The following is a 14,075-nucleotide window of genomic DNA, read 5'->3' as shown; positions in this document are numbered from 1 at the left end:
CCGTTTCGACTTTTACAGCGAAACACTCTCCCCCGGCGATGACATAATCTATTCATCTCCCCCAACCCTCTGCAGGATACAAAACCACGATTTTCGTGATTGGGCGGTCATATACACTGGACGCAGTTTTTACTGTTAAGTTTCGCACGCGCCCATCCGATCCCTTATAAACTTTCACAACGCGCCCGGTTTTCCATGTACCGCGGATTGGATTTGTTTCCTTGATGAGTACGAAGTCCCCTTCACACACGTCCCTTCTTGTAGTTTGCCATTTTTTGCGAGGCATCAATGACGGAAAGACGTCTCTATACCAACGATTCCAGAAGGACTTCACTATCTGTTGGCAAAACTCAACACGATGTCTTGGATTGTTCGTCTCCTGGAATGGCCCTTGGGTACAGTGGCTGAGGCTCGTCCTAATAACATATCGTTTGGGCAGATATACGCACCGTCGTCCGGATCCGTTGAGCAACGCCCGATTGGTCGTTCATTTACAAGGTTAGCTACCTCAAATAGTACGGTCTGTAGCTCCAATGCTGTCAAAACCTGATCTCCAATTGCGTGTTTGAGCGCGGTTTTACAGGATTTGACGAGAGCTTCGGCACACCCGCTATGATGCGCAGCTGTGGGGGTCAGGAACTGCCATCTTGTCCCTCGCTCGCAGCACCATTATTTCACTTGTGGAGCGGAACCTACCAGTTGGGGACCACGATCGCTGAGGATGGTCTGAGGGGTACCTCGGATTGAGAAGAAGCGCCGTAGGACCTGAAGGAACTCCATGGTTGAGTAGTCAACGGTTATATCCAAGTAGACTGCTCGCACATTTAGACAGGTGAATAATACTCCGTATGCCTTGTCATGTTTGTTTCTGGTTATCCTAATCTTGAATGGGCCGAAGAGATCCAATGCGGTATTCTTGAATGGAGGTGTCATTGGCTGTAAGCGCTCCACTGGAAGTTCTGCATTTCTGACTCGGCTGTCATCTTGCGACAGAAGACACATCGATACTTGACCGTCTTCGCCAGCCTAGTCACCCCAATAATCCAGTACTTTCTCCTTACTTTCGCCGCAGTCGCTGCTACACCAGAATGTCCATATTGATGTGCCCTGTGAACAATGAGATTTGAATACCAGTGATTGTTTGGCAAGAGAGCAGGATGTTGTGTATCATAGCTAACCATAGCCTTTCCTACTCGTCCGCCTACCCTAATGATTCCTTCACTGTCCACAAATGGTGAAAGGCTGGCCAGCTCATGTTTTCCAAGCAACAGATGAAGCGAAGATTGTGCATGAATAAGAAGTTTTTTCTCCGCATTTTCAACTTCTTCTACTGACAATGGTCCTGAACGCGGCTGACATTTGAATTTCCACTTTGTGCAGAAGTTTTGTATGAACTGCATTATGTGCGCTGTAACTCTGATTGCGCGTGACTGAGATGAGAATTTATTCATGTTTGCAAGTATCGGCGCGGCTACGAATACATTCATGATCATGCGAGCGGATTTTAACTCACTTTCATCCTGACAGTCGGTGTCTTCCACGGTAGGCCACTCACTTATGGGCAATTTCAAAAAAGGTGGCCCGTACTTCCAAGATTCAGCCAAGTTTTCCACGGAGCACCCTCTGCTGACGTCATCGGCAATGTTCAGTTCGCGAGGACAGTGCCGCCAACCTTTCACATCCGTCTTCATCTGGATTTCGCCAATGCGGTTGGATACGAATGTGTTAAAGGTTCTGGCTTCACTCTTTATCCATGCTAAAACTATCATAGAATCAGAAAACAGAACAGTATTTTCTACATCAAATCGCATTTCCGCAATAATGGTTTCTTTCAAACGGCTGGCCAAGACTGCTGCTTGTAATTCTAATCGCGGTATTGTGAGCGGTTTTAGCGGCACGACCCTAGATTTTGCCATCACGAACCGAGTTTCATAGCTGTCGGAAGTTTTCCATCTTACGTACGCGACGCAGCCGAATCCGTTTTCAGACGCATCACCGAAGATGACTAATATTGGTTGACCTTCAGACTCGGGTGGGGTTAGGCATCGTTCGATTTTGTATGCTTTCAGCCTCTGCAAGTCTTTAAACCACGTTGCCCATTTTTGTTTTACAGGCTCAGGGAGGTTTTCATCCCATTGATATTTCTCCTTCCACAACTCTTGTAACCAGATCTTTGCAGTCAAGATGACTGGAGCGGCGATGCCTATCACGTCAAAAACTCCCGCTATATTTACAATTAATCCCTTCTGTTCAATTAACCCCCATAATTACATGTTACAATCAATGACTTTCCCCATCCGCTTATCGTCTATCTCCTACAGCTTGGCCCAGCTGTCGGGGCTACCCACAGCTAGGCACCTGTAATTTGTATAGCCACGCCAAAAGTCTTTCTCCTCTGGCTCTGCTGGGCCCTCATCTCGACGGAACAGCTTGACGCTGTAGGCAAATGAGCGCTGCAATGCAAATGGCGAGCGATTAATAAGAATGCAATATCACAGGGTATGGCTGTTTGTCTGGTCAAAATAAAGTTGTGATGAATAGTCTAATTTTGGCCATCTCCATGTACATGAGGGGTGCACTTGCAATCTGCAGATACATGTTTGCTGCTAACTGAATACATGTAATGAAACATATATCGTAACTCTATGGCAGGTCCATGACAAGCACATATCACACTGTTGGATGAACCATGTATCATGTACCGACCGGCATGGCCATGGGATGTACGCCCTTGGGCTTTCCATTTAGCTGTTGAATAGAAATATACACTTACAGTAAATATATCAAGCAGAACAGGTCAGATCAATCTAGATCAGATATGTTTATATCGGATAAGTTTAGATTTATGTTAATGGGCAGGGTGAATAATATCGAAACTCCAGCCCAACAACGCAGACAGCACTCATCAGACAATCCTATTCAACATAATCACGATGAGCAGTATATTGTCAGTTGAGTGGAAATGTTGATGTTGAGGTGCATGTGATTGTACCAGGTTACATATGACTGGTCAAGCGACTTAAGCACTTAATACACCTCTGCTAATAGGCTAATAGCGACCTATATGTAAGTTACCCTGGGACTCTAATAATTGATTCTCATAAGTTTTGGGGCCGTTAATTAATAAATTAAGATCGTTTAGTGAACACCCCGGGGTGAACACTCAATGTTAATCATGTGTATGTTCCATACTGTGTGAATTTCGTTTATTGATTTCGATTGCTATAGCTTGGCCGGAAGACAAGGTAACTGTATTCTGGATGAACCCAGGCAGATGCATACAAATTAGAGGAATTACCTTTCTCTTCAGGTCACTCCCGTACTGAGTAAACCTATGTTTCTTGTGACTGTAGCACGCCTGGATAATGTGCGGATCTGTAGAATCTAAGCCGTGCGTATTCAGCAGCGATGTTATGTTATCCTTGAAAGAGAAAGGACATGGTGAAAGGTGAATCATATTTAAAACACTAGTGACTATGCAGTACACATGTTCCGTCAACTAGTATTTAGAATGACTTCAGTCAATAGATAGTCTTGGATCAGGCCTTCGGTCACCGTGGCTGTGGTGGTAACAGAAAGATCATCATGGCCTTATAATTGCCATGTTTTACAAAGAGGGTTAAACGAGTTGTTATTCTGATTGGTTGTGATTGTTGTCCTTGATTATGAGGCCTACCACTGAACACCTAGCATGATTTGAAATGTTTGCATGGCGTGGGATCATCAGTTTATGGTTACTAACTACTGTAATTCAAAACTTGACTTTCTGCTAGCAATTCTCTCCATTTTCCATTTTCTCCTCTCTCCAACTCACTACTATCGCTATTGACTGCGTAACATACACTAACATTCTTTCGCTATCATTGCTAACTTCATTTACTAGAACACTGGCCTCTTTGTAGCCGATTATGTAACCCATAGTGGAAACACCTGACAGCGCCGCCCGGCATGATCCACGTGCTACTGGCATATTTATAACTCGTAGTAAATAAGGTTGTAAAAATATGCAAATGAGATGCCGTATATGGAAACCATGACGTCACTAAGCAGTTCTTATTTCTGCTACGGGTGGCGCTGTTGCTTGCCTCTTGAGGCGCTATTCAACCTCTTTAATGGCTCGAGGGAGAGTGGTTCCACCAACACCACCACTGACATATTACATATTTTGGACACCTTTCAAATTTTTGGGACCCTCTGTCGTTCTCGGCATAACTAATTTTCCGAGTTTACTGGGATATTGTTCTCTGATCAACAATATTTGAAACTGATACAACTAATTGATACTACTAGTTGATAACTAACAAATTCGCCTTGCCAGCACACTTACTTTATATTACATATCATATTATTTTGACTCAAACCAACCATACGATGAACTATTCATCTAATGTGTTTGTGTTGTTTAAAGGGGGACTATAGGCAGGAGCAGGCGGGTCAAATTGACTCTCTTCAGGTGACTATATACACGGTAAGCAGGTAAGGGCTCTGGGTCATGTCAGATTCAGCACTAAATATATGCCTCCTACAAGCACGAATAGTTTTGACGTACTGTGAGATGTGAGAGACTCCTATTGGCGACTTCTTGTGATTTTATCTTGCCGACCTAGCTACTTCCTATAGAGTTCCTTTAAGGTTTGGTTTTGTAACGGAGAACAATAAATAATATCATTAAGCCAGCAGCTATCATCAGTCATAAGAATCGATCTTACCCATTTTATCCATAACGGTCAGGATCACGCCGTTTGACAACTGTTATTGTTCCTTAGATTGTATTGTGCTACTGTTTCAGTTCGAAACCAATTCTGTATTTCATGAGAGTGAGAGCTAATAAAGTAAATATCATCGTCGGTTCCTCATCATTATCATTCTACCCCGTGAGCGAGCGATGACGGTGAAGTATTGGCGATAGGTCCTGTGTGCTCTGTCATTTGGAACTTGATCATTCCAGCAAATTCTCCGAAGAGAGCTTCTTTGTCGGTTGCTTTCAGCACGGTCCTGCAGGATGATGTTGTCCAGTCTTTTAGTACCTCTTGTGACTAACCTTACACTGCTTCTGCTTTGCAACCACCGTCAGCTAGGTAGGGGTCTTGATGTCTATATTCGATGCAGTTTTGTGAAGTTGTCATTTGAAATGTAAGACACAACTGTCCTGATGTCAAACGTACCATATCAAAATCACTGAATTCGTTTGATGTGTGAGGATGATAAATGACTTGAGATATCGTTTTGTTGCAGTTAACATATTTTTGTCAGGCGGAACGCTCTTTTTTTTATTTCAGCCAGACTCTCCATGATTGTGGTGCATACATATAATATAAAGTGTAGATTAATCTATATTGATAATATGAACAATAGCCTGGTGTGACGTAGCGGCTTTTAAGGCACTGGTACCTCTCTGTTAAAACAGCTGAACACCTATATCAAAATAACAAAGAGTTTATTATAAGAGAAAATTATGTACAATATTTATATAGCCATCTGCTGAAATAAAGCATATATTAGTTATGAGAGTTCGTGTAGCAAAATGTAGCAATGTTCAGTTCAGTCCCTTCAGTTCACAAGGGCAAAGTTCACACGGCAATGTTCACAGGGTAACTGAGAAAAAGGTCCAGTTTCAAAGATGAATTCCAAGTATAACTGCGAAAATGTCCAGTTCCGTGTAAGGGCCCAGATATGGCGACACAGGGGTTAAGAGGCAATTATACGGACTTAAGCCTAGTTCATACTCCGACGCACGACCGCCGGCGACCGACGCACGATCAAATTCTCGACGCCGACGTTGTAGTGTTGATTCATACTTTCGCGTGCGACGGCGATGGCCATCGGCGTCCGGACGCGCGTTCGGTCGGCGTGCGATGTTAAAGAGTTCAACAAATTTGAACCCTCTGCGTCCGATCGCGGCGTCGTACCAATAAATGATCACTTTTCTGGTGATGGGACCAAGGACTCATGTTTATGCATATTTTCAAAGGCGCCTAGTTCAAACTGGAAAGACGGGGAATGGGAATTGATTACGTCGTTTTACGCTTGAGCTTCCTCACATAACGAAGCTAAAATGTCGGACGCAGAAGAGCTACTAATATGTGAAGTAAAACGATCCGACAACAAGGACAGCCTGAAGAAGGAAAATGCGTGGCGGGCAATCGCGTGAGCATTCATAGTCACGCGATACGACGCCTACAACATCGTGTGATGGCATCGGCGACCGACGCAGGACGCTGCGTTCGACGCCGGCGATGGTCGTGCGTCGGAGTATGAATCCACTTTTAGGCTAGCCTTTCCCAATAAGAATACGGAATTTAGGCGTTCCGATTCGAATACGTATATGTGTGCGTTTCACAGCTGCAGCGACGACTCCATTCGACACCAACGCCAGGCGATCCTAATTCCCGAACCGAAAGGTCCGGATTCGATAAACAGCTTCCCCGAAAAGGGATTCTTGAGCTCCAATTAATTCAAATCACAAGGCAAGCATAACCAACTGCTTTCCTTGGAGTCTTTCTGAGTCTTCGCCAAAAGCACACAACCATAGATCACCCAACCACTCGCCATTGTCAAGTCATTGATAAGTCATTGTAAAGTCATTGATCTGCACTATTGTCCAGTCCTACATGAATGTTCATTCCTGATTCTAACTGATTCCATTTTACATGACTATGATCTTGGATAACATTATGACCATGGTTATGGTTACATGATTCTGATCTTAGATTACATAGCTCAATTGACTCACAATAAACTCACCAATTAATATAGGGAAGAAATAAAACAAAACATGGGATTCATCACACCTGGACTGCGAAGATCCGATCCGATGTGCCTTAGATAACCCTGAATCATCAGCGCAGTGGTCGCAAAATATTGAATACGACATGTAAAAGACATCTTGCTGCAGACAAACAGATCAATTATGACGTTTAACAGCGTTACCTTATAGTGCTAGGTGATCGCTGGATTTATGAGTTTTTTTTAATGTTCGGTGGCTTTGGTAGACATGGCGGCGTTTGCACACAGTGCAGAGTTCACTATAGTTGTCTTTAACATCGGCATCGGCCAGCCAGATGGAGGCACACACGATGCTATTTCTCTTTTAGCGTGTGCTCTATTGTGTATCAATCCGGACTGTTTAACAGTAGCCGCGCTACACGTTGATGCACGGTTTCTCTGTCATCTGAGTGAAAAGAAGGCCACGTGTATGGAGAGGGTGGTGGCGTGTCGTCAAATGGGTTCACGGGTATACCAGAAGAAGGTACGTGTAGCTTTTTGTGCAACCAAGTGACAGTGTAAAACACTATTGGTTTCTCCCAATGGTATACGTGATAGATAATTGATCGAGAGGTATTCTGTTTTTCTGGTCCTCCATGTCCAAGGAGGTTCTCGAGTAGTAGCCCAGAGATATATCTGCACTTTCCAGACTGATGATTGGTGGGCTGGATCTTATTACGGTATCAGGCAAGAACTCACTATCCAGATTCAGTCGGTCCTTTTTTAAAAATAGCGGGAAATTTTGTCTTGAATCTGTATGATTTTTTATGGGCTCACTCGGTTACCATGGTTTACATGGTTGATTTCTGATTTTCGGAGGTTTCATACACAAAACCGCACGGGATCGATTTCAAGAGATATATATCAGACCACACCCGAGTAGTGGTCATTGGCTTGGAAATCCTTAAGGCTGTGGGTCGAGCGGTTTGCTTGTGGTATACCACACCGGCATAAATCAAACGAAATCAAACGAAATCGTTTTGTACTCCAAAAAAAGATATTTCCCAGGTCAAGAGAATCACCACTTTCGGAATTACATTAGTTCTGCGCTTTGACTCACAACATAGTTCGCTAGATGAGACTTCAAAACATTGCTCTGTGTAGCTTCTAACAGAATTATGCTTCACACGTGCATATAATTTGGTTGCTGTGTGGGATACGTTTGTTTGAATAGGGTGTAGAAAGTTGAAATGTCCTTGGATAGAATGTTCGGGGAATAATGATTTGATTATACGCTTTATTCTCTCAGCTGTTGACGGTTGAGGCCACCATAACATATTACACAATTCGTCAGGATACAACAGGGCCGGAAACCTTTTCAAGGAGGGAACTTTCTACTTCTTAACATTTGTCCCAAAACGCGTCATTTCTAACTATGGTTGTCATTGTGTCAGTATGAGTGTTGGTGTGAAGGGGTTAATGTTTGGTTTGAATGGGTGTGTTGTAGGAAGTTGCCCAGTGGGTTTCTGAGCACTTCCTGTCTGGTGTGAATGAGGAGAAGGAATGAGGTGTGAATTTGCTTAGGGTAAGTGTGCCAAACCTTTTGTAATATACAATGTACACTTGGTGGATATCGCTAGGTTCAGTGAAACCAGTTTCAAAGTAGTTACACGTATTCAGTTGGGTTGTTTAGTTAGTTTGGTGTGATTAGCCAGTTTGTATTAGTTTGGTGTGATAAGCCAGTTTGTATTAGTTTGGTTGTAGATAGCCAGCTTTGTATAGATCTTTGTGTAATAGGCCTGTGGAAGTGTACAGTGGTAATGTACATGTGGGAGGACAGGGTGTTGTCCGGTATGACCGTCTGGTATTGTAAATGTATGGGCGGGTCAAAGTACTGTGTGGTGTATGGAGCTCCATCCGGGTAATTAATTAATTAGTAATTTAGTTAAGCTAATTGCATGCTTGCCACTGGGTGTATTTACTTGTTCATAGTTGTTAAATTTCTACCAGTTACTTAGTATGTTTCCTGTTTATTCTATTTTAGTTCCTATGTTAAACGTGAAGTGCAGAAACCCGTCGGTTGTGTCATCACTGGTCGCAGCGTCAATCTGGGCGCAACATCGAATCTGTTGCAACTTTCAAACGCTTTCTCCGGGCAAAAAGGTTAAAGATTAACTGTTAGTTTGTGTCCTATCAATGACCACGTTAAATCTTTCGGTTAACTCTGGGTTAACACTATTAACAAGAATAAGCCCGCTGTTAACCATGAGATTAGATCACTTTGCAAAGTTCTGGGACAACCAAAGATTAATTCAAAATTAACAGTTTTTTTATTCTAGTGTTCACTCCGAATTAACTTGCATGACATTGCTTTAACACTAACACATAGAGTTAGCACATTTCCATAGCAAATACCCGTAATATCTAATGTAAAGGTTTCAATGTGATTATGACATGTATGGCTTGCAGTCTACTAGATCCGAAGCCATATTGTGCTGTTGCTCGTCGTGGCTTTGTGCGTCTATACGTATACGGCGGCGGTTACAAACTGTAACTCGACTTCGTGTCAGCTACAATTCTGGGAAGTCGATCAACCCCGATTGAACTTTACTTTAGGAACAACACGAAAGCATCAGCAATTGAGGCGGTGAGAACCATGAGTCGCCGAAGCGAAAATTTTGTCAAAAATGAGTTAAGTGCATGTAGCAACCTCTTACGCTGAATTCTATTTTTGACACATTGAAGTAGTTTAGATGGCACCACTCCAATTTTTTTTCATTAAAAATTCAGATATTGAGGACCCAGAACCAGCCATTTTTTATATTGAAAGTCATTTAGTAGACCAGTTCTTACCGCCTAAATGTATGCCTCATTGAAGTAGTTGAGATGGAACCACTCCAATTTTTTTCCATTAAAATGTAACACAATTAACCTTCAGCTTCTTCGTTCATCTTAGGACCGGTTTGAGTCCGCATTGTACATAAAACCGCTGTGCTGTCAGTGCTCGTTCTCCGGGTGAGCAGTTTATGTGTACCTAGAAGATTTTTACCGGAGCAGATTTTCGTGTTTGAAGACAATTTTACACAAAACTGTGTGGTGTTAGATCATCAAACTTTGGAGGGACCTTTGTCTCCTTAGGACCAATTTATCTAGAGCTTCCTGGTAAGTTTATAAGTAACTGTGTATTTGTAATAAGTGTTTTTACGGTGCAATTTCGGACTTTAGTAAACTTGTCCGCCATGTTTGATGACGTCATTCTCATCAATTTGTTTGGAAGCTGGACCCTTGTTTTCCGCGTGTTGTAAGTTTTAAAGTGGTTTAAAAGCAGTTTTGAAATGTTTCATGTGGTAAAACTATGTTTATAGCATCTGGGGATGTCGATTTAAAAGCTCTGGATTTTGAAGTGTGGTTACAAATTGTGCCTAAAGTTGGTGCATCTTTCAAAACATTGAGCATCTTTCAAGAATCGTAATTTATCTGGGGACGGGATAGCCCGTGGGAGGACCCCGTAGAGGGGTATAAAAGCTCATGTAAGCCCCAAAACAATGAGATTGCCTGCACACCAGGCCCAATTAGCCAACTAGCGGTTCTCCTAGTAGAACTCTTACTAGTACACTGAGAATTATCATTTAAGTCAGGTTAGTACTGTCTTACATTCTGTCAGATTCCTCACGCACATGTTTATGCATTGTGTAGCTTGCTAATAGCAGTACTGGTTATCCATGAGGATGAATGTACTTTGATTAATCTATAGGCAAAGCAAGGGCAGTAGCTTTGATCTTTTTGGTGTACCAACTCCAAATTGACTTGAGTCAGCTCCTAAACCCAGAGGGTTATATTTGAGCAATCCTATCTAATCTATTGGTATTTCTGGGGAGATAAACAATGCATTCTAAAGATGCCAGAACCTTCGGTTCCCCTGAATGCACCAAGTGTGCACATATATCCAGATGATATCATCATCATTGGCACTTTTATAGAACTAGAAGATCTAGTTGAGTTTTTGGACGAGTTAATTGAACTCATGGTCCGTCTTATTGACGGCGAAGATATCACCATGAGTCGATATCCTTCTATCAACCATTTTCTGTAAATATGAGATTGTTTGGATAGTGTTTTAATCAGACCAAGAGCTGACTGCTGAGTTGTTTTGGGAGTGTTTTAATCAGACCAAGAGCTGATTGCTGTGTTTAAAGAGTTCCATGTTGTGTCACTGTATTTGTGTAGTTGTAAATAGTTGTAAATAGTTGAAGTCAAGTGTTGACATTAAAATATATAATCACATATAAGTGTCTGTCCTTTGTGGAACAGTAGAGTCTTCATCTTCCTGAGTCATATCCTCCGATTCTCCATAGCCCTGATCCCTTTTGAAAGTCCCTGCCTGAGGAATTCAGAAATGTCTTCCTGATTGTGCCTTTGTCCCTGTCTCTAGTGACACCTTGACCGCTCAGAATGGCTTTCCCGTTACAAACAATTCAGATATTGAGGACCCAGAACCAACCCTTTTTTTAAATTGAAAGTCATTTAGTAGACCAGATCTTACCACCTAAATTTATGCCTCATACGCGGGTTATGGTTAAATTAACGGATAGAAGGTCCTTATTTTGTCTCTGTGTCACTATGATATTGATATATGTGACCCACTCTGCCAAATTGAGGCTGTAGGGAGAAATTCCTGAAATTGAGCTATTGGTACTGGCTTATTCTTTAAAATGATGTCTGATGCATGAGGATCTCTTGATGATGGGCTGAGATACGAACATCAGAAAATATCACCCTCTTAAATAAAAAGATGAGACAACCTTGTCCGAAAATAGGTTATTTATGGATAAGCACTTGAAAGAGCAACTTGGCTTTAGTGGCCTCGAAACACATCTAGACATTGAAATGACTCAGGAAAGTCATAAAATCATTTTTCCTCCCCCCTTTCCCCTATTTCTCCCTTCTTCGATGATAGTAATAAGAAAGTAATATTTATTTTTCGCCTTTCCAAAACCTGATAAAGCCGCTACCCTACCAAAGTCGTCCTGAAATATTTTGGAGAGAGTTTCACATGTTGGGGAGACCGTTGCGCGGCAGCAGAAAGTTGGACAATGTTTGAAGATCGTGTGTGCTGTGAATTGTTCTCTGGTCGTAGTATTCCATCGAAATACTTTGGTGGAGGTCCCTTTAAAACCTTGTATGCCAAGAGAAACGCCTTGTGTGAGATCCTGCATTTTACCTGCAGCAAGTGAACTCTTTGAGCACAGGTTTTATGTGCTCAAATATCCGCCGGCGGCAAACTGTCCTGGCAGCCCAATTTCGAATGCGCTGTGGTAGTACCTTTCAGAAGACCGTACAGAATACCATTTTAACATAGGTTACCGAGGATGCTCTCTCAGAATTTGTGATGTTAAGCTGACTCCCCCGGAGAATCAATGACTGATTTTCCGAATCTTAACGAGCAATGGCTCGGGAGTTGGGTTTGTTCCGAACAATTGGTCACTGATTTTTCTCTGTCTTTGATGGTTGAGGCAATACCAAGATAAATTGAGGTTTGCGTCAATATCCGAGTGGCACCGGCAAGCAAATAATGTTTGGGCAGCAAACGAACGACTCAGCTAAACATATCAGTTGCAGCTCTCACTAAAGATGTTGTTCTCTGTGATTCAGCATTTATATCACTTGAAGCAGGATATCACAATTAAAGGAGAGTTTCCAGTGCGTAGTGCTAGAGTTTATTACCACCAGGGACTCCAGGTAGTCGCGATGGCCGCTCCTGTCGATATGATCTTCTCAACGCCTCGAAATGTGTATGTCTATCGCCTGAACAAGACAATGTCTTCTTATATACTGATTAGGCATTTCACTGTAAAAGAGCTAATACTTATATGTGGTGAGTATAGGAATAGTTTTTTAGGAATAAGTAATACAGGAGCTCACTGGTTTGTGTCGGAACGGACGACTGTCAAAATCACCATATTTGAACTTGAAGGTAACATACGGAAACTACAAATCCCTTATAATGAATTTAAGACGCGTCTTGTGAGTGGGCGTAAACGTTTTCGGTGGTTAAGAGTGGCGACATGCGGAGAAAATGTTTTCTTAGAGCTAACTTATGCGATGAAACGAACATATGGCAACAGCAAGACGAACGGACCCATCGCTGTCTCACTGTCATTTCTACACTGGTTCAAGATACAAGACTGTGGACTTTTCTTCAAGCTTAAACATGTAGAGAACTTGGGTTCAGCAGGACAGCCTCGAAAGGCAGAGTTGTACGAAAGGAGTGTTGAACTCAAAAATATCCAGTGTGATAGAGAATGCATTTATTCGTTTACCTTCAGACCTTTTACAATCCGATGCAAAACTCTCATTGATGACAAAACAAAGATGGTGGTCTTCAATGACTTATGGTTCATGTATAAATATAACGAAGCCTATCTATTTGGAAACAAATACCTTATAGTTAAATCTGACAATAGCATCGAAATATTTGATAAAAGACAGTTTTTGCATGGAAAGTTTCTAAGTGTGTACGAAATCGTTCACGTAGACAATGATCTCGTTAAAACTAAGAACAAATTAATTAGTAGCGGGAGTGGCCAAATGAGGTTGCTGATGTCCTTCACCGCCAAACATGACACGTCATATGCTATCCTTCCAACCAAAGCTGGTGAATTCGTTAGCTGGCCAAGGGGGAATAGGGGCCAGCATATACCTTTAGTCGCGAAGATCTATAGCAAAAGAGTTTCATAAAAGGTGAATAAGGCATGAACACTCTTGGAATTCGTTCCAGAGTGGTAAGTTGGGTTCAAAAAAACTATTTTTCATATTTTGACAAAGTGTTGTGAATATTACGCGTTGTACTTCGAGTGTTCTACCACTTATAATACTGATAGAGAAAAAGATGCCAGGGCCACGGGAGGTTGTTTCCACTATTATACCAGGGAGAAAGACAATTGAGGCTAGGATCACACGGAAGGTTGTTTCCACTACCAGTGAAAAAAGAAAACGATCGGGACCATTGGCCCAGGGATGGGTGTTTCATCTCTACCAGTGACACACTGATGTTTTGGGAATCCCCATTTCTTGCTACTCAAGAGTTGAATACAATGTACTGGTTTTGTTTCGAGGAAAATCTTCCATTTCTAGTAGAATTTCGGTGGCTTAACACTCATCTCTCATCATAAATTGCAGAAAAATGGTTACTTACTGACTGTATATACGGTTTTGCTATAATACCCACTCGATTTTGCTAACTGAAAGTGAGACCCTCAAAATAGGCAAGAAACGATGTATCAAAAGCATAAACACATTAGAGTGGCATTATTCAAACTTATGGAAAATAAAAATAAATTGGCCAAGTTTACCCGTATATTCCATCATAG

This window comes from Lineus longissimus, chromosome 13, assembly GCF_910592395.1.
Source record: "Lineus longissimus chromosome 13, tnLinLong1.2, whole genome shotgun sequence".
NCBI lineage: Eukaryota > Metazoa > Nemertea > Pilidiophora > Heteronemertea > Lineidae > Lineus > Lineus longissimus.
This window is presented reverse-complemented; position numbering follows the sequence as displayed.